At 42.8% G+C, this 20,708-nt stretch overlaps 1 protein-coding gene across 1 annotated transcript in view; it reads left to right on the forward strand.

The window, feature by feature from the left end:
• The first annotated feature begins 1,728 nt into the window (after positions 1-1,728).
• KITLG (KIT ligand) overlaps positions 1,729-20,708 on the forward strand; it is a 109,728-nt gene continuing 90,748 nt past the window's right edge. Inside the window, exon 1 of the mRNA XM_081211269.1 lies at positions 1,729-1,902. The gene's annotated coding sequence lies outside the window, so the exon portion shown is untranslated. The remainder of the gene's footprint in view (positions 1,903-20,708) is intronic.

A 20,708-nucleotide genomic window follows, 5' to 3' on the forward strand; every position in this document is an offset into this window, starting at 1 on the left:
GCTGATGGGAAGAATGGTCTCCATAGTCATACCTGCGTTATCTATCTCAAGGCATTTCCACACTCTCTAAAATAAAATTGAATTCCATAGCTCTCTTCTTGTACTAGCTAAACTCTAGCATTAACAGTGAGTTATAAAATGAACTGTGTGTGTGTGTGTGTGGGCGCAAAACCAGGCAGTGATGGGGAAAGCTGCCCAATTTTAAAAGTGGCAACTTTAGACAGCAAAATTTCACTGCAAATTCTTCCTCTGCAACCCATCTTGAATTCTAGCCAGAGATGCAAAGAATCTTCCTTTGCAGCCACAGCTTGAACCATGCCTGTTAAGGAAGATGGATTCTTTGCAGCCCCAGCTTGAGGTCATGGTGGGCTGCAAAACAAAAAACCTTTTTTGTGCAAGCCATGGTTGCAAAGGAATGAAGTTCTATCAGGTGAGTCCATGGTGACATCAGATAATTTGCAAGTGGGTACCCCTGCCCACCTGCCAAGGTAGCCCATGGCGGGGGAGAGGGAGAAGAAGTCCAGGAGCTGTCCCACTGGCTGTATCCATCTCTTCACCCTGATATAAGCCAATCCAAGCCACTGTGCCTTTTTGCTCAGAGGAAAGGACCAGGGCTGTTGGAGGGTTAGTGAACAACAGCAATATTGGGAGCAAAGTTAACCCTTGCTAAGAGTTACAGATAGGTAGCCGTGTTGGTCTGCCATAGTCAAAATAAAAAATTCCTTCCAGTAGCACCTTAAAGACCAACTAAGTTAGTTCTTGGTATGAGCTTTCGTGTGCATGCACACTTCTTCAGATATACATGTGTGTATCTGAAGAAGTGTGCATGCACACGAAAGCTCATACCAAGAACTAACTTAGTTGGTCTTTAAGGTGCTACTGGAAGGAATTTTTTACCTTGCTAAGAGAATCAGGTAAGGAAAGAGGAGAGTGATATGAGCTCTAGTCATTGATATGTGTGTTTCTGCTGGGGAAGGGCACCTCCCTTTTCTGGAGGCTAATACAGGAAGCAAGAGGCTGGGTTGTGTGTTGCGTTTATGAAGGAGGGAATGTACGAATCTGTGCTGCCCTGGGCAAAAGGTGAGAACTGAACCCCCAAGCAGGGGAGAGAGGCCAATAAAGAAGGTAATACATTCAAGATTAGGGTAGTGTTCACTATCACTTTCATACTTTCTTTTATGCCACATTCAGCTGCAGGCATCTCAAGCACTTCAGGAAGAAGGAATTCACAGGTACAGGAGGTCATTTTATGACGTCTGCTGTTGGCATACTAAAACATTATAAGCACAGTATGTCATACAGCATTCCTTCTTAAATATCACGAAGAAAATCAGCTAGCTCCACCTTAAAGCAGTGCTTATATCTATCACGCCCTCTTGCTTGTTGAAGTTACACACTCTCTCTCTCTCATACTCATTTTCCCCTTCCTCATTTTGATCTGTTACACAGCTCAGTTTCAGTCCATTTCACTATTGACCTCAAAACTTATTAAAGTGTCTCTACACACATATATCTTTTCATTCACTTTTCTTCATAACCTGGAAAGGGGGAAAAATAGACACCCTCATCCAGCACCTGTAACCCAGATGTTCTCAATGGATTCCTCCATTAAACTGGACATTTGAGAGTAATTTTTAACTTAACGAGGCACAAAGTTCACAGAAAGTTTGCTTCGAGAATATTTAACTCTCCATTCAAGCCCAATTGTGGTGTTTGTCTGTGTGTTAATTCACAGAACTCAATTAAGCCTTAATTTAGAGTGGCTCTCTCTCGTCCTATGCAGAGGAGAGTCCCCTATTCGAAGGGTCCTCTGGTCCTGATAAAAAAACATAAGAAGAAAGGGCAGGTGGGCATTGAAGCTGCCCACCAACAGCTAAAACCTGGAAAGCAGATTGAAAACAGGTATGTGGCTCACATTGTCAAAATTGTCTTATCTGATATGGTGTATTTCTATTTATATTGTAGTGAGTGCTTTTAATTTGTGAAACTATATTATATACAATATTTCAAATTTAACCCTGGTGGGTTTTAGGTGTCTGGGAAAGACATTTTTTATTTATGCTGGCATTTGGTTCGCTTGACTGGAGGAGATATTTTGTCATCCTCGTGCTACTGTAATCCATTGTTGTAGTAGTTTGATTTTTTCAGATTGCTTATTTGGTCATGTTATAAGGTTACCAGATTTTTTTTCCAATGAATCCAGGGACACTTTTCAACTTTCTACTAAATAGATGGATTTTGTCAGGGGACTGATTTGTAAATCTGGGGACTGTCCCTGGGAAACGGGGACATCTGATAACCTTATCAGGTTACACACACACACGCACACACACGCACACACACACACACACACACACACACACACTATGCTGTAACCTACCCTGGGATTGACGTTACATACCTTCCAACATTTCTTTGAAGAAAATTGGGACATCCTAGTCAATAATAATAATAATAATAATAATAATAATAATAATAATAATAAATAAATAAAATCAAACAATTGTTATTATTTACACCCCATCTATCTGACTGGGTTGCTCCAGCTACTCTTGGCAGCTTACAACATATATAAAAACATAATAAAACATCAGTCATTAAAAACTTCCCTATACAGGGCTGCCTTTAGATGTCTTCTAAAGGCTGTATCGTTACTTATCTCCTTGCCTCAGGGGCCACATAACAATAGGTTGTAAATTACATACCTCAATAAACAGAACTACAATGAACACATGCAAATGTGATATATAGCTATGTCTTTGATTGCTATGTGCAGGAGTGCCCACTCCCAATAAAGTCCCTCCTTTCTGTCTGTTGCTGTGGTAAAAGAGCAGAGAGCTTCTCTGTGGAGCTTGCACAGTCAATCTTGAATCCAAAGAGCTCCTCCTCTTTTACCTCCAACCAGACTAATGCTGGCTTGGCAATCAAAAGAGGAGTGGAACATGAATTCATGTCTCCTCTGTCCTAGTCAGTAAACTAATCCAGAATGAGGCAGCTAGACTGGTGACTGGGGGCGGCTGCCGACACCACATAACACTGGTCTTGAAAGACCTACATTGGCTCCCAGTATGTTTCTGAGCACAATTCAAAGTGTTGGTGCTGACCTTTAAAGCCCTAAATGGCCTAGGCCCAGTGTACCTGAAGGAGCATCTCCATCCCCATCATTCTGCCCAGACTCTGAGGTCCAGCGCTGAGGGCCTTCTGGCGGTTCCCTCACTGCAAGAAGCAAAGCTACAGGGAACCAGGCAAAGGGCCTTCTCGGTAGTGGCGCCCGCCCTGTGGAACACCCTCCCATCAGATGTCAAAGAGATAAACAGCTACCTGACATTTAGAAGACACCTGAAGGCAGCCCTGTTCAGGAAAGTTTTTAATGTGTGACATTTTAATGTATTTTTAATCTTTGTTGGAAGCCGCCCAGAGTGGCTGGAAACCCAACCAGATGGGTGGGGTACAAATAATAAATTATTATTATTATTATTATTATTAGTAGTAGTAGTAGTAGTAGTAGTAGTAGTAGTAGTCTGCAGGGATCCATGGTAAAAGGGGATTCAAACCACTGTGTGTAGGACTTTCTGGCAACTCCCAGTGCTGACATGGACATGGAAACACACACAGTGGAGGAGAGTCGATTGTTGCCATGCCACTGGTTGCATGCTGCGCATGGGATGGGGTGGGAAGATGTTCAGAAGCCATGCCTCAGTTACTCTGAGTGGGGGGGGGCTCCTTCCTTGCCCCTTTTGTCCTCACTGCAGCTCATGCTTGTTGGCAGCCTATGGTGTTGCGATGGACACCAGAGGCACGGCTGGAGTGTGTGTATTCCATTCTGTGGTTGGGCTTCTTCTCTGCAACACTTTCCCCATTGCCACTTCTGCACAGTGAATGTATAAAGGGAGGTGCGTATCAGACCACCACTAGATCGCTATAAGTGTCCCCTTCCCACTTCAGGAGTATAGAGTTGGTCTGCCCAGGCAGGCTTTACATTCATCTTCTTTTGAAATCAACAGGACTTGAAAGTTCTGATCTTTGGTTGCATCATAACTTAAAGTGTGTAGCATTGCATTCCAAAATAAATAAGTAGCTGAACTAATAGTTGTACTTAATTTAGAAAGGAGATGCCTTACTTTATTTGTAGCCAGCAAGTGAGTTATATTGCAGATTTGGCTGTACTTTGAGACAGTCTACCACTGAAAAGGAGTTTTTTTAAAAAAAATAAAAATATTTTTGTCATTTATTAATCACTTCCCCAGAGGCATCCTGAAGCAATTTGCAATATAATAACACACAGAAAACAGTTACATATATAAAGCAGTTAAAACAATTGCATATATAGTATCTTTTTTTAAAAAAAAGTAAATACATAATACATTTTAATAAAATAAAAATAAAAAACCCCCAAACAAATAGATGTTAATAAGAAGCTGAAGCACTTAAGGTTTTTCCCTGGAGAACTGGAAATACAGTTTGGGGGGGGGGAAATGATTCTAAATAAATAAAGTTTGATGTGAAAACAGACTGGTGAAGGGCCTAACGTTTAAATTACTGATGTACTGAAAATTTATCTCACTTTCCCCGCCACCCTACACTCTCCATAAATTAATGAGAAAATTGGTCTAAAGGTCCATCTAGTTCATAATCATGTTCTCACAGCTGTCAATCAGATGTCTATGGGAATTCTGCAAGCAGGACCTGAGTGCAACATTGCTCTCTTCACTTGTGATTCCCTGTCAGTGCTGTAGGTAGACTGAGGCAGCCACCTCGGGCAGTGGATTCTCAGGGGTGGCTCCTCATTCATCCACAACCCTGTCACTGCCAGAGAAGTGGGGAGAAGTGGTGGCGGCTTCCAGTGAGGTCTTGCAGATCTTCACAAGATTTTGTGAAGATCTTGCCAGAAGCCACTGCTACCACTGCGTCTCCTCGGCTTTTCATGAGTGCTGCCTGCCACCTGCCACTGAAGAATGAAGGAGAAACAGCTGCAGTGGCAGTTTGGGGGTTTTGCTGAGATCTCATGGGGCTCTCACATCTTCCCACGTCTCCAGTCACGGGAGGCCGGGGTAGGGGCACCTGCAGTGGTGTCAGAGAAGCAAGAAGTAGTAGTGGAGGCTTCTGCTGTGATCTCTTGAGAGCCGTATGAGATCTCACCAGAAACCACTTATGGAGCTCCTCTCCTCTCTTCTCTAGTGGGAGGGGCGGGTGCCAACCATGGAGGCACTGCAGAAGCAAGGAGAAGCAGCAACAGTAGCAGCTTCTGGTGAGATCTTGTCAGAACCCAGGGGTCATGACACAACCCTGGTGTCAAGGCTTTGGTGGGAGGACACCTTCAAAATACAATGTGCAGCCCCTGTTCCCAGCAACTGGCATATAGAAGTCAATACTGGAGGGTAGTTTTACAGTCATAGTGTCTAAAAATAATAATTGACATCTTCATCTTCCCTTGGATTTGTCTAAACTCCTTTAAAAGCTAGCCAAGTGTCCATATTTCCCTTTTCTCCTAAATCATTTCAGCCTGCTCTTCCTTATGCAAGATTAATTGGAATTGGATGTTCGTCTTGGAGTCATATTCCTGCGTGATTATAGCAACATTAAAACCTGCCGTCTTGGACTGATCTTGAATCAAGTATGTGACACTGCAATTGACTGTTCAAGTCAGGCTTTAATTAAGAATGAAAAATAAGGTCAGTGTGATGTTCTTGAGCATCTGCTTGCTCACACTGAGCAAGTCTCAGAAGTGGTTTTCAGGGCAGTAGCAATATTCTGTCTGACTAGAATAATGAGCTGTTTTCTGCTCTGGAAATGCTGCGACTTTAACCATCCTAAGGTTAAATATACCAAAAATCATGGCCATTATCTTGTTTGAAGGATTCCATGTGAAATTGTGCATCTTATTTCTGACAAAATTCAAGAGCGTAAGATCCTAAGAAGAACTTTGCTGAAAGCCCAAGGCCCATCTAGTCCAGTATCCTATTCACAGAGGCCAACTGAATGCCCTGTTGACACCACCTCCAATACTTCCTCTTGTAGCCTTCCTATAGAGTTTATATCCAGAAATGACCATGTCTCTCCACTCCACCATGTTTCCATTATGTAATGTCTGACAGTGGATAACTGGAAAATGTTGAAAGCAAATATCTCCTTTGCAAAATTCATTATCCCCACACATCCAATGACCAGAAGAAAAGCAGATGGTTTTATTCAGCTTTTTTAAAAAATAATTACCGTATTTTTTGCACCATAACACTCACTTTCTTCCTCCTAGAAAGTAAGGGGAAATGTCTGTGCGTGTTATGGAGCGAATGCCTGCGGGTGGCGGGGGGGATCTGCTGCAGTCGTGAGCAGAAGATCCATGGTTCCCCTTCTTTCCTCCTCCGTGGTTACAAAGCATGGATCCACATGGATCCTCAGGATTTTTGCATTGGGCCAAACTCACTGTCAGATCACATGTCTGTGGCCACAGCATGAACCACAAAAATCATATATCCACTATTTCGTTTAGAATATTTTTTTCCTTGTTTTCCTCCTCTAAAAACTACGTGCGTGTTATGGTCTGGTGCGTGTTATAGAGCGAAAAATACGGTAAATTCTGAGATATGGCTGAAAACATATTAGTTGTTGAACAAAATCAATAACAACAACAAATGGGGGGAAACTTTTCTCTCGTGATATAGTTTTCATGTATACAAAACTTGCTACTTGATTATACTAAAATTTAGTATAATGAAGCAACTGTGAGAGACAAACCTGTTACTGAAAACAGATTATATTAAAATTTACATATTCTGTTTTCAGTAACAGGTTTGTCTCTCAGTTGCTTCTGGTAGCACATAGGCAAATGAGCCCTGTGAATTTCCTGGAACGTCTTCTGGCTTCTCAGAATACCTGAGGATATTTGGAACACTGTGAATAATGATGAGTGACTTACTTAAAATGATACCTGGCAAGATGCTTGAAACATCATATTAGCAAAATCTATAGACTCCAACAATTCCTGTTAAAATGTGAAGAGATGCAATTTGGATGTTGATACTCAGATTCCCTGCTTCAAGATTTAAGCCAAAGCACACTTGAATTAAGAATGTAAGATGGAGTGGGAAAACCTTTAGGATTCCTCAAGCCACATGTGGCCTCCACAGGCCATGAGGCTTGGCCTCATGGGTCAAATGTGGTACTTTGGTGGGGCCACCCACCTGTGAGTCACATGACAACAAGCTTAAAAGGAAAGTGGGGGAGGACTTGCAATGGCTTTAAGACAGCCACCACGCTCCCATGTCGGGCCAAAATAGGAGGGTGGGGGCTCTTTTAAAGCCTTATTCAAAAGTACTCTTTGAAGCAGCTGCCCCTATTCTCCTTCATTTAAAGGAGAAGCAGAATGACTGCTTCAAATAGTGCTTCTCCTGTAAGTGGGTGGCAGTGATCACATGTAGGAAAGACTGTCATAAAGCCTTTTCAAGTCTTTCAAACTTGTCTTTCTGGGTCAATATACAAATTTCCTTACATCAATGGGAAAATCTAGAACAATTTAAATCAATGGGAGTTTAGCGTCACCTTATTACAATTTTTGAAATTAATACTGAATTTTTCTAGAATTCACATAGGTGAAGCAGAACTAGGTCCTAATACGATGGTTATAGGAAAAGTATATTCTCCTTTATGTGGTATATTATGAACCCCAAAAACCCTTTAAACTATCAAAATGAGATGATTGGGGGCTACATAGAAAACAAGGCTTGCCTGTTCAGATATACCGTAAACTACCGGTAAACCCAAGCCAAGTAGTTAAGATAGTTAAGATACGATGTGCAAATAGGGGAGGAAAATATAACCATTTCTTAGGCTTTGAAAACCGTTTTTTTGCTGAAAAGCAATGGGTGGTTGGAAGAAATACTTAAGGCTCTACAAAATCTTTCATCATTCACTCAATCTTTAAATATTTTACAAGGACCAAAACAGGTTTGATAGGTCTCTTTTAACTTTCACAGCATTCTTTAACTGAGTTTCTGCTACATGATTACTTTTCTTTTAAGTTCTCTGTAAATAAGGGTGAAATTCTGCCTTATAGGCATAGCTTTGCCCCAGGGTAAAGCCATACAAAGTCCATGTAAGTATAACATCTTTGTCCTATTACTGTGGTGTCCACCTGGGCACTTGGTTAATCTTGGTACAGTGGTACCTTGTTTGCAAACAGTCTGGTTTGCATACGTTTTGGATTACAAACACGTCAAACCTGGAAGTACGTGTCCTGGTTTGCAAACTTTTTTTGGATTACAACCCATTTTTGGGGGGTTATGAACATTTTTTTTTAAGGCCCCATTGGCGAAAGTGCACCTTGGGTTATAACCTGTTTTTGTTTACAAACGGACCTCCGGAACAGATTATGGTTGTAAACCAAGGTACCACTGTACTAGGTTTTACAGTGACTGTTTTGAGCACACATGAATATTATCAGCCACACAAATATGAGATACTCATGTTCTTTGCTTTCACATAAGCAATTGAAAATTTCAGCTTTTCACAGAGCTATTTCTGGATGTTTTTAAGAACGTTTACCAGTTTTTGTATTTATCAACTGAATGCAGCATGTGTTATTGTGTTTCTACAAATATGTATGAATGTATGCAACAAATCTGAGATGTGGGAAAGAAATATTTGCTCTCTTTAGACATTCAGCTGAATTCATGACCACAGGAAGACAGGAGTTTATGATCCACTTAGTTGTCCTAGACTTCTCAGTAGCTGTTGATATCATTGAACTTGCTGTTCTTCAGTGTGGGCTGGGGGAAAGTGATGCTGCTTTGCAGTAATTTCACTTCTATCTTATTGGAAGACATTAGCTCTGAATGACTGGAATGGAGACAGTAATAGGCTGGATTAAGGGGAGCAAAATGAAAGTTATTCCCAACAAGATGGAGCTGTTCATGGTGGGTAGTCCCAGAGGCAGACATAGTGGAGTGTGACTGGTTCACCCACACTGGACGCTGAGTCAAGAAGGTACCACAGCAATGACGAACGACTCCTGCCTCATGGGTGGCACAGAACCCCACAAATTGCTGGCCCCTTCCTCTGGATCATCTTCCTGCCTTCCCACCTCCTTGGCACACCTTCCTGCCTGTCCCTGGCAGCCAAGGAGGCAAAACAGCATTCGGACATTACTTTATTCCATCTTAGCAACATTTCCTTCCCTGTTAATTCCCCCATTTTATGTGATCTTGTGCAGGACAGAAAACCCACTTCTGGAAATCTAGCAGAATTTAGCAGAAGCTTATTGTTTCCAGAACAAAATCTGTTTGCAGCCCCTGCAACCTGGAATATCGTGGGAGTTTTGCACTGTACGTTTCCCATGGTTTTCTTTCTTTCTTTTTTTAAAATAATATTTATTAAAGGTTTTAAACAATACATCACCAAACACATAAAACACCATCACCAACATAGAAGAGGGGGAAAAAAGGTAAACACAAAACAAATAACATATAGCATAGTTAAATTTCAGTACACCAGATTTCCATAACCTTCCTTTCGGACTTCCTCACATCTCCCTTTCCTGCGTTCCCATTTATAAAGTTATATTCAGCAGTGCTTCACCTTCTTTCAAATCTTATTTTGTAATTTTCAAATATTATGTCTCCAATTTTAAACTTTATTATCAAATATTTAGATATTTAAATTTGACATAATATTAATCAAAGTTTCAATCTTGTTCTTATGGTTCGCTTATTTTCATACATCTTTCCACTAAGTTACTAATGCCAGATTATTTTCTATCCTGCATCATCTTAACATTCATACAATTTACAATGCTTTTGCAAGTAGTCCTTGAACTTTTTCCAGTCCTCTTCCACTGTCTCTTCTCCTAGGTCCCGGATTCTGCCAGTCATTTCTGCCAGTTCCATATAGTCTATCAGTTGCGTCTGCCATTCTTCCAGCATGGGCAAATCTTGTGTCTTCCAGTACTTTGCGATGAGTATTCTTGCTGCAGTTGTCGCATACATAAATAAGGTTCTGTCCTTTTTTGGCACCATTTGGCCGACAATGCCCAAAAGGAAAGCTTCTGGTTTCTTAAGGAAGGTATATTTAAATACCTTTTTTAGTTCATTATAGATCATTTCCCAGAAGGCCTTGACCTTTGGGCACGTCCACCAAAGGTGAAAGAATGTTCCTTCAGTTTCTTTACATTTCCAACACTTATTGTCTGGCAAGTGGTATATTTTTGCAAGCTTGACTGGGGTCATGTACCACCTATATATCATTTTCATAATATTTTCTTTCGAGGCATTACATGCCGTGAATTTAACACCGGTGGTCCACAATCGTTCCCAGTCAGCAAACATAATGTTGTAACCAATGTCCTGCGCCCATTTTATCATAGCTGATTTAACCGTTTCGTCCTGTGTGTTCCATTTTAACAACAAGTTATACATTTTTGAAAGTACCTTAGTTTTAGGTTCTAACAGTTCTGTTTCTAATTTCAATTTTTCCACCTGGAAGCCTGTTTTTTTGTCCAAGTTGAAAGCCTCCCTGATCTGAGCATAGTGTAACCAATCTCGCACTTTGTCTTTTAATTTCTCAAAGCTCTGCAGTCTCCAAGTGTCTCCATCTTTTTCTAGTATTTCCCAATATTTCAGCCATTTGGCCTCCATATTGAGTCTTTTCTGAGCCTTAGCTTCCATTGGTGACAGCCACCTTGGAGTCTTATTTTCTAATAAATCTTTGTATTTTATCCAAACATTAAACACTGCCTTCCTGACAATATGGTTCTTGAAAGCTCTATGAGCTTTTACCTTGTCGTACCACAAATATGCATGCCATCCAAATACATTGTTGAACCCTTCCAAATCCAAAATAACAGTGTTCTCAAGAAGTAGCCAATCTTTCAACCAGCAGAAAGCTGCTGATTCATAATACAACTTTAAGTCTGGCAGGGCAAACCCTCCTCTTTCCTTAGCATCGGTTAATATTTTAAATTTTATTCTGGGCTTTTTGCCCTGCCAGACAAATTTAGAAATATCTCTCTGCCACCTCCTGAAACACTCCACCTTGTCCACACGTTTCCCATGGTTTTCATGGATCTGTCTCACCACTCCTGAAATAGAAGTTTTGGATGGCATTTTGGCATACTTTGTGATGAATCATGGGGAAACAGAAGTGTGATTGCACAGAAAGGGTGAAGGGTGGTGACATTGTTTGAGGACATTTGCTGCTGTGTCACACCACACCCACTGCTGTGAGTGAAATTGAGTATGACATGGCGGACTATCAATCAAAAAGCTACAGTTCCAACAGGTACTGCAAGGTAAAAGGAAAAGTAGAAACTGGGGCAGAAATGCTACCATTACATCCAAAAATACTAATGCAATAAGCTCCATGTCTGTATGCATCCTTAGAGTGTGTCCCCAAATCTCTCCTTTGAAGTTGAGCCACCTGCCATCATGGAGACCATCATTGAAAGCCTTGCCCCCTTCCCAAAGTGGTTCATGGAGGGTGAGGAAGTTCAAGATCCAGCCTGTCAACCAGATTCTGTGCCCCACGCCTAATTTACATCAACCAAAGGTAACACGCCAGCTGTTCACCTTTCTGGAAATGGTGTGTGTGTGTGTGTGTGTGTGTGTGTGTGGTCTCTGCTCGATATGTTTTGATGGCTTTTCAGCTTGGCTATTGTAATATGCGGTACATGGGGTTGACTCTGAGAACACTTGTCTCTGAAAACGGCCTCAGGTGACAGATGCTACAGGAGCAGGAAGAAGAAACAAGCTGCTGGAGAGCAGAGTTTTGTGTACCCAGTGCCCTCTCAGCTAACTGGCTGCCCTCAGGTACTATGGACAACAGCGCCCTGTCATCTAACAGACAAGTACTTATTTCTTACCCGATGCAAAAGATATAGTTTAAGAAGCAACAATGGAGCTAGAGCAAAGGTTTTGGTCTACAGTCTTAGGATGAGGAGAACATGGACTTCAGGAAACATGGCTCACTGGTTTCATCTGGAAATTGGGGACTAGGTGTTCCTTTGCATCTTATTTGCATGAAGAGGCACCATGATTAAAAGGAAGCAGGTCCTTCTGCTGGCTCTGTGCCCAACATCACACCCGCTCTCTGGGCTCTGTCCTGATCTCTGCATTTTTATCAAGAGTCTAAAGGTGGATATATTTGTGGAGGCATTTTCCAGGGAAAAATATAGAAAAATAACTAAGCACAAAAAAATTTCAGTTTGCAAACTCCAAGCTTGCCTAAATTATTGCATTTGCAATTGGTATACAATCATTGCTATTAATGAACTTAAGTACAATGGTACCTCAGGTAACACACGCTTCAGGTTACAGATGCTTCAGGTTACAGACTCCACTAACCCAGAAATAGTACATCGGGTTAAGAACTTTGCTTCAGGATGAGAACAGAAATCGTGCGGTGGAGGTGCAACGGCAGCGGGAGACCCCATTAGCTAAAGTGGTACCTCAGGTTAAGAACAGTTTCAGGTTAAGAACAGACCTCCAGAACGAATTAAGTTCTTAACCCGAGGTACCACTGTAACTATTTTTTTTTTCTGCAGAAAAATGAAGCACTGGGGTCTGTAAATTAAAGAAATGAGAGGAGAACACAGATTCTCTTCAAAGTCCAGATCCAAGAATAATGGACAAAATGACTTCTCAAAATTTATGGCAGGCACACACACAACAACATCTTCCCATACCATCTGAGAATGTGAAACAACAACAATAACCAGCAACTCTTTCACATTCTCACTTAGGTATTATTTTCAACAGACTATATATCCCACATATAGTTTGTGGCTTCTTATCTCCTAGAAAGGTCAGTCTGCAGAGCAACTCCTGAGGAAAGCTGACTACAAAGGGGGAGTCCCCTTCCAGACCCTTTCCCCTCCAGCAAGAAAGAATAGAGAAATAAATTAGATGTTTGGGTTTCGTCTGCAATAGTTACACCTTCTTCTGTCTCTTTTCATAGCCTTAATACCATTTGTGGATTACATCATTCAATTTCTTCCTTTTAGAACTATCAAATTTGGTGGGTGTCCCAGTTTACAGTGGTACCTCGGGTTAAGTACTTAATTCGTTCTGGAGGTCCATACTTAACCTGAAACTGTTCTTAACCTGAAGCACCACTTTAGCTAATGGGGCCTCCTGCTGCTGCCAAAGCACGATTTCTGTTCTCAACCTGAAGCAAAGTTCTTAACCTGAAGCACTATTTCTGGGTTAGCGGAGTATGTAACCTGAAGCATATGTAACCTGAGGTACCACTGTATTTCTAAGTGATTACTATAACTTAGTTTTAGATTACTATAATTTCTTTCTGGACTTTACTGCTCCCAGTCTGGATTGCTCCCCTTTGCTTCGGGTTTCTTTTTTTTTAGCTCTTGATCACAATTCTAGTTCATACATACAGACATACATATATGGTCACAGGGTTTCAGGAAGTCATATCTTTTATCAAGAAGCACTGACACCTGTTTCTAAAAATACATTTTGTTTTCTCCTCGATGCAACATTTTGTTGGTTCATCCTGAACTGAGCATCAGAAGTCAACGTGGGAACAGAAACCAAATCTAGCTAGAGGCTGTTTTTGTGTGTTTTTAATACTGAAACAGGTTCATCTCTTAGGAGGAGCCGTAGAACAGCTAAAAATAAACTTTAAGCACCATGAAGGAGTTGGCACGAATTGGCAGAGAGTACATGAACATGACCCAGGCATTCCTTAGCACAAGTATAGCCAATTTCTCCCTCCCTCCCTCCATCTGCCTTTCTCTCTGTCTCCTGTTCTACCACAAATGTGATGGATGAAATCTATAGATTGTCTATGTGTGGTAATCGGTAAAAGAATTGGCTGGATCCCTAGATCCAAAGCATGGGGCTAAATGCACTCTTCAGTAAGAGAACCCCAGTCATAAAAGTCATAAAATGTGTAGCGACCATGAAGCGTTATGAATATAGGATGTTTGACCCTTTTAATATCCCATTTAGTCTGAATAAGGCACCTTCCCCATTTCTACCCCTTTTGCAATGAACAGACCATTAGTAAATGTAAATACTTTACATACAAATTCCAAAGGTCAGATTCATGTGTTATTCCATGCAGCAGCAAGAGGAACACAGGTAGAAAATTATTGGGTTACAAAATACAGAAAAATATTTCTGAGCATGTGGTCTGGGTTTGAAGCGATCAAGCCGAGACATGTTGCCTGGTCAGCTTCACATAGTAGAGGAAAGTGAACAAAGGAAGCTTTGCTTCCTTCCTCACTGGAGGTGGCAGAACATGGCCTAACTGAGTCTAGGAATACAGTTCTGTGGTCTTAAGCCCTTTTTGCGTTTACTAGCCATAAGCTTGTTAGTTATATTTGATTGCCATTTCCCACAGGGTGTCTTTTTCCTTTCAGAGATCTGAATTTGGGTACTACAACCCACAGCTGGAAAAGATGTTCCATGTGTCTATTATGGGAGTGCCAATGGTTCCCTCTCATACCCCTCCCCCCTTCCTCAATTGCCTTGGAAAAGAGCAATGCAGTGGTACCTCAGGTTACAAACACTTCTGGTTACAGACTCCGCTAACCCGGAAGTAATACCTCAGGTTAAGAACTTTACCTCAGGATGAGAACAGAAATCGCACACTGGCGGTGCGGCAGCAGCAGGAGACCCCATTAGCTAAAGTGGTACCTCAGGTTAAGAATGGTATCAGGTTAAGAACAGACCTCCGGAACGAATTAAGTTCATAACCAGAGGTACCACTGTAATGTCAGGTGCTCAGCTGGCTGCAAACAGAGGCAAGGAAGGATTGTCCAGTTGGATTTTAAGAAACAGACTGAGAAATTAAGCAGGAAGTCCCTGATTCAAGTCCTGCTTCTGCTATAAATTCACTAGTGTCGGAGCAGCTGCTTATGTGGCACCAAAACAGAAGAAAAAAGAGGGTAGTGATCTGCATAATATTTGAATATGCAGATTTAGAAATAGTGTTTTGATTAAAAATGGCAGTACATCTCACCACGGTGGGGAAGACTTGGACTGATTGACCTTTCTACTTGCTCAGTCTGCTGTTCAGGTGCTCTTGATGGGCAGGTTCAAGGGCCTGGCTGCTTTTCCTACTAATAGTTATTTATCTTTAAAACTAGATTTGGACTGGGCAGGCTTCAAATAGAGGTCTGGCCTTTGTACAGTAGGCTAGATGGTCACTCTAACCGGTGGCCTTAGCTGAGGTACCGTCTCTCAGCCTGAAGCACCATCTTTTCTAAAGAGACAATAATGTTGACCTAGCTTACAACTTTGAGAGGTTGAATTGTACTAATGTATGTGAAATGCTTTCAATACTTAAAAAAAAAGGGCGAACTCCATAAATACTATCATTAGATCACCTTGGAAAGCCAAGGTGTTCTTAGTGTTCTGGAAAATGTAATAAGAAAAATAAAAGTAAAACAATCTAGCTACCTTGAAGTGCTCTTGTGAAGATGATAGATGTTTGCACTCTTAACATGCCGACAGTTTAATTAACAAGCAATTAATAAGAGTTAGCACATTTAATTGGTGGTGCTTTGTTTTAAACCAGTGTATCCCTATTAAAGTAAATGCTGAGAATTTTAAAGGCAGCAACATCTCTGTGAAACAAACTGCATTCAATTTCTACTGCCTTTAGTTCCATTGACTTCAATAGAATTAAAGCAGTATTTGCATCATCCTTTCCTCAAGTTCTGATGTGGCAGAACTTTGTACTTCATTAAGCAAAAATAATGTGGTTCAGGATAACAAATTGCCAACACTTTTGTAAATCGTGTGTGGAACGTAACTGATTCCACCAGTCATTGTTCCAATGTGCTGTGTGCGTCATTTGAACATTCTGGTATGATGGATGATACAGACACAACTAATGTGCAACACAGTGTTGATTACATGGGTCAGGTGGGCATCAGTACTTACCCAGGGATTTCCTCAAATGCTGTAGCTCAAACAGAAATCTTCTCGTACAACTATTAACCCTGGAAAGGAAGCTCCCATTGTTTAAGGGCAGGGGAGGTGAATTGACTGTGGCATGGTTAGAAGGGAAGTTTTACCAACTCCTTGATATTATGCTCAGAAGCTCAGGGGTGGAGTGACCCAAGAGAGGGCGTTTTCTGAGGCAGCCCCTCAGTTGTGGCTTTCCACCCCCACCTGCCACACAGAGGTGGCAGGTGCATCTGGCTTCTTCACTGTATGGCTTTGTGAGAATGCTGAAGGTACACCTCTTCACCCTGGCCTTTGATCCTAAAGATTGCAATTCTGTTTTAATTCTGAATTTTAAATAATATCAGGCTATACTAAGCTTACTTGCTTGGTTATCTCAACTAGGCTAAGAGGCACAATATGAGTTTTAATGGTGCCATCCTTACAGGCTCATGCTTGTTTACTGCCTTAAATATTGTTGCATGCCACCCCAGTCTCTGAGTGGTGTGAGATTCCAGGGGTCCAAGCACTTACCCAAGGTTCATGTTTCCTTAGGAAATGAAGCACAACAGAGAATGTTGTTTCTTCCTCCTGCCCTCTTTCCACAGCAGGCTCCCAGGGAGTAGAGAAATCAATTAGCAGCAGTACTTCATTTCCAGCCAACAGCTCTTCAGCGTCATCCATCCATCTCCTCAGCCACCCCTTCCATCTGGCTGCCTCACACCTGGTCTACTGGGTCACTTTTGATGTCCTCATCAGGCATCTTCATAGAGGATTCTCATCCATTTTGTCAGCAGCTGGCATGTTCTCTCAGGCCACTGGCCTTGCTGCTGGTGTATCTTGTCGAACAGGAGGCTTTGTCACTGCTCCCTTCTCTCAAGCTGTTCAAGGAGTGCTGCTATTCTTCCCTTCATTCATTCATTCATTTATTTACGGCTATTCCCTTCATTTTGGCTCAGGCACACCTTGCTCTCAGGCCTTTTCTCCAGGAAACACAAATCCCACTTCTGACACCAGTGTTACATGCCACCCATCTCTGGGCAGTGTGAGATCCCAGGGTTCCAGGTATTTATACAGGGTTTGTGTTTCCTCAGGAACTGAGGCACAGTAGAGACTGTGGTGTCTTTATGATATATGGTTTATATACAACCTGAGCATACAGTGGAGGGGCTTTTTTAGCATTACACTCCAAAAGGGTCTTGTTTCTCACACTGCTGCTACCTTGGATCCAAACTTAGCCACACTGTGTTCTGATGCCCCTTCTCCAGCTTGACACGTTTAACAGACTGACACCCTGTTCCCTCAGTCATGCCACAGCCAAATGAAATCATAAAAACTTTCTCCTAACTAAAACTCTGTCACTGTCTTCTGACTAACGATCTGAGAGCTCAGTAAGGGACTTCTCCAATTTTATGACTGACACAGAGTCTCTGCTTTGCTGATGTCCCATATCTCAAACAATTTCCTGAAAACGGAAAAACTGGTTCAGCCTGTATTTTGACACTGCTAAATTCAGCGTCTGGTGGCTCATCTTAATACTCCAAGCATTGGTTAACCCCAAAACTTAATAAATCCAGGAATTTTTGGTGTCTTGCACCGACAAACTCTGGCACCAACAAACTCATAACAATGTTGTTTCCAATGGTAAACATCCCTGCAGCATGTAGATAAGTGTCAGATTTCTCACACATCTCATTCAGTTTCATAAGCATTACTACTACATTATTCAATATTTTCCTCTGAGCCAGCTAGTTATGAAAGGGAATTGTGTAACAGACAATGGGAAGCAGCATTCTCTACTAAAGGAGACATGTCGGGTTGGTGAGTCCTAGAAAGGTTTCCTAGAGCTGACTGGATTCTGAGAATGTACCGAATAGCCTGTGATGCTGATGTCCTGTTGGAGCTGTGGAACAGCAAACTGACTTCACCCATTAACACAATGGTATCTAGATAGTCTCTTCCCACTGCAGCAGAGGGCATTCCTGTCAAGAGCTGTGGTTAAATAAATATATTCCCCTCAAAGGGCTCAGTATTATCAGTGAGGTCTGTAGTAGCTTTTAGCTGAATGCTTGGGGGCACAAACTGGGTAGAGGGCACGGGTCCCTGTGTGCACCAATCCTGCTCCCTTCTCTCCTTACCTTCGTGTGTTCAGCTGATTTGAAGCACGTTCAGCTGAGTTATTGAAGGAGAGACCTTTTGGTGGAGCCCCTGCCAACCTTGCAGTTCAAAAGCACACCAGTGCAAGTAGATAAATAGGTACTGCTGTGGCGGAAAGGTAAACAGAGTTTCCGTGCGCTCTGGTTTCCATCACAGTGTTCCATTGCACCAGAAGCAGTTTGGTCATGCTGGCCACACGACCCGGAAAGCTGTCTGTGGACAAATGGTGGCTCCCTCAGCCTGAAAGTGAGATGAGCACCGCAACTCCATAGTCACCTTTGACTGGACTTAACTCTCCAGGGGTCCTTTACCTTTACCTTTTTTACAGTGCTATTTTTCTATGAAAAGAGGTGCAGAACTCACCATGAACTCCTCCCTTGTTCTCTTATAATGGCAATGGTGCCTACCTAAGAGGATGTCAGAACTGAGTTCCAGTCAGTTCTGGCTGGGGAAAAAAGCCCTGGTTGTAACCCTTCTCCTAGATAAATCAGGGGAAACGAAAGCACCACCATTTCTAAGCCCTATCAACATTGTGTGTTAACGTCAAGAATGCGGCAACACTTTTTCCTCTCAGAGAAATGATTAGCATCAGGAGATAACCAATTTAGATTCCTTGCATATTACATAAATAAGACCCATATCTTAGTAAGCTAGCTAGACCATGTGTGGGAAACTGAGGGCCACTTTCCTTCATCGGCAACCTCATAGGGGCCATGTGCTAGTAGGGGGTGGAACCAGAGGCAAAAGGAGGTGGAACAATGGATGTAACACTTACCTTTTGTTGCAAGCAAAAGTGAGAAATTTCTACACCAATGCCCTTCTCCATCAAGGCAAGGAAGAGGCGTTACGACAGTTCTAGGACACATTGCAAGCTGGCCAAAGCACTGACTCACAGCCAAGATATATCCTGAGGGCCGTCCTGAGCATCAGGCAGAGAGGCTAGGAGTGCCACATTCCATACCTAGGCCTGAGGTCAGTGGCAGAGCGTCATGCTCCGGCACCGGGGGGCAGAGAGCAGGTGGGGGCGGGGCTGGCGTGCGTCCTGGGGGAGGGACTTGCCACCTGCGGGGGTGGGGCACCCAGCGCGGGCAGAGGGAAGCAGGCATGATGGCACCCTGGGGATCGCGCTGCCAGGGGCGGTGTGCTCCCCCCACACTCCTCTTCCTTCACCAGTGCCTGAGGTTTGACTTTGAACAATTAGAATCTCCAATTTGGCTTTTTGTGGGGGAAGGTGAAACAGCAGGTAGTGGCCTCTCAGCTCCAGGCAATATTTGAGGGGAATTTGCTAGTCTCCCAGGTCCTAGTCCACTCAACAAATATAAATTGTGTACAGATAGAGCATATGCACATCCCTTTCTATCTTCCATCCAGACATGCAAGAGACATTTGGCAAGTGAAGGATGGCTGGTGGCAGGTGTGGCCTAGGGGAAGGTGTTGTTTGGAGGGCCTGAAGTTCCCTCTCCCTGCCTCCTCTCTCTTGCCCTGATTGATGTAAAAATCTGTGCTTCCTCCATGCTTCACATTGAGTGGCAATTAATATTGGGAGAAAAGCTCCCATAGGTTCCCAGAGTTCCGGCTTGACATTCACCTTACAAACAGCCACTTATGTCCTTTCTAGAGTCAAATCTCTTCACAAACTTCTCCCAAGAGATCCAAAGATTTAATCTCAGGATGACAAAATTCCCTTATAAAGCAGTACACTTCCCTGGGAAAGAGCTAATGACAGCAGATAGTCTTTCAACAGCACTGCTACAGACACCATTATCACCAGATGAATGACATGAAGAACATGATGTTGCTATCTCTGTGGACTTCATTTCAGAGAGGATATCAATACCAGTCTTCCACCCGCAATGCCCCCCCCCCGACAAAGTTTCTGGAAACACAAGAGGCCAACCCTTTGTGTGAGAAAATAAAAATAAATATTGCTTAGAAGAGTGGCTGCAAGGAAACCTGAGAGGTGCTGAATTGGCTAAATAACAACACGGGAGACTCGAGCTTCCTGTGTTCAGGAATTTGTTCATATTTCAAACACAGCCACGATGCCAACAGCATTAGAGAAAGAAAGTTTTAGAAAAGATACACTAAACTCACCAGTGCAACACTAAATGTCAAGCTTCAGCTCATCAGCCAGTTTTGAGATGGTGTACAAATCGTGACTACAACAGGTATAGGTAAACTGCCACATTTGAATTTAACACCCGCCAATCCCAGTACAGGCAGAACTTTTGGATCACCCACAATCAGTGCTGCACTTGCTCTAGAGCAGTGTTTCCCAACCACTGTTCCGTGGCACACTAGTGTGCCGCGAGATATTGCCTGGTGTGCCGCGGGAAAAATTAAAAAATTCGAAAGATTTTTTTTTTTAAGTCAAATTTTTGATTGGGGCGCCGTCACTAGATGACCCCTGGGGTTCCCTCCCTCCCTCCTGCTCTGCGCCTCCCTCCTCCTCCTCCTCCTCCTCCTCCGGGGAGGCCCTTCCTGGCTCTCGGCCAAGGCTTGGCGGCTGCCACTCACTCACTCGCTCGCCCACTCGTCCCTCCATCCCTGCACCCGGCCTCTCCCCCTCCGTCCCTGGTGCGGGGGCTGCCGGGATCCGTAGTCCCCTCGCCCTTGGGCTCCGCGCCCGTGCGGGGTGCGCGAACTACG

This window comes from Podarcis bocagei (genome assembly GCF_964188305.1).
Source record: "Podarcis bocagei genome assembly, chromosome: 10".
Taxonomy (NCBI): domain Eukaryota; kingdom Metazoa; phylum Chordata; class Lepidosauria; order Squamata; family Lacertidae; genus Podarcis; species Podarcis bocagei.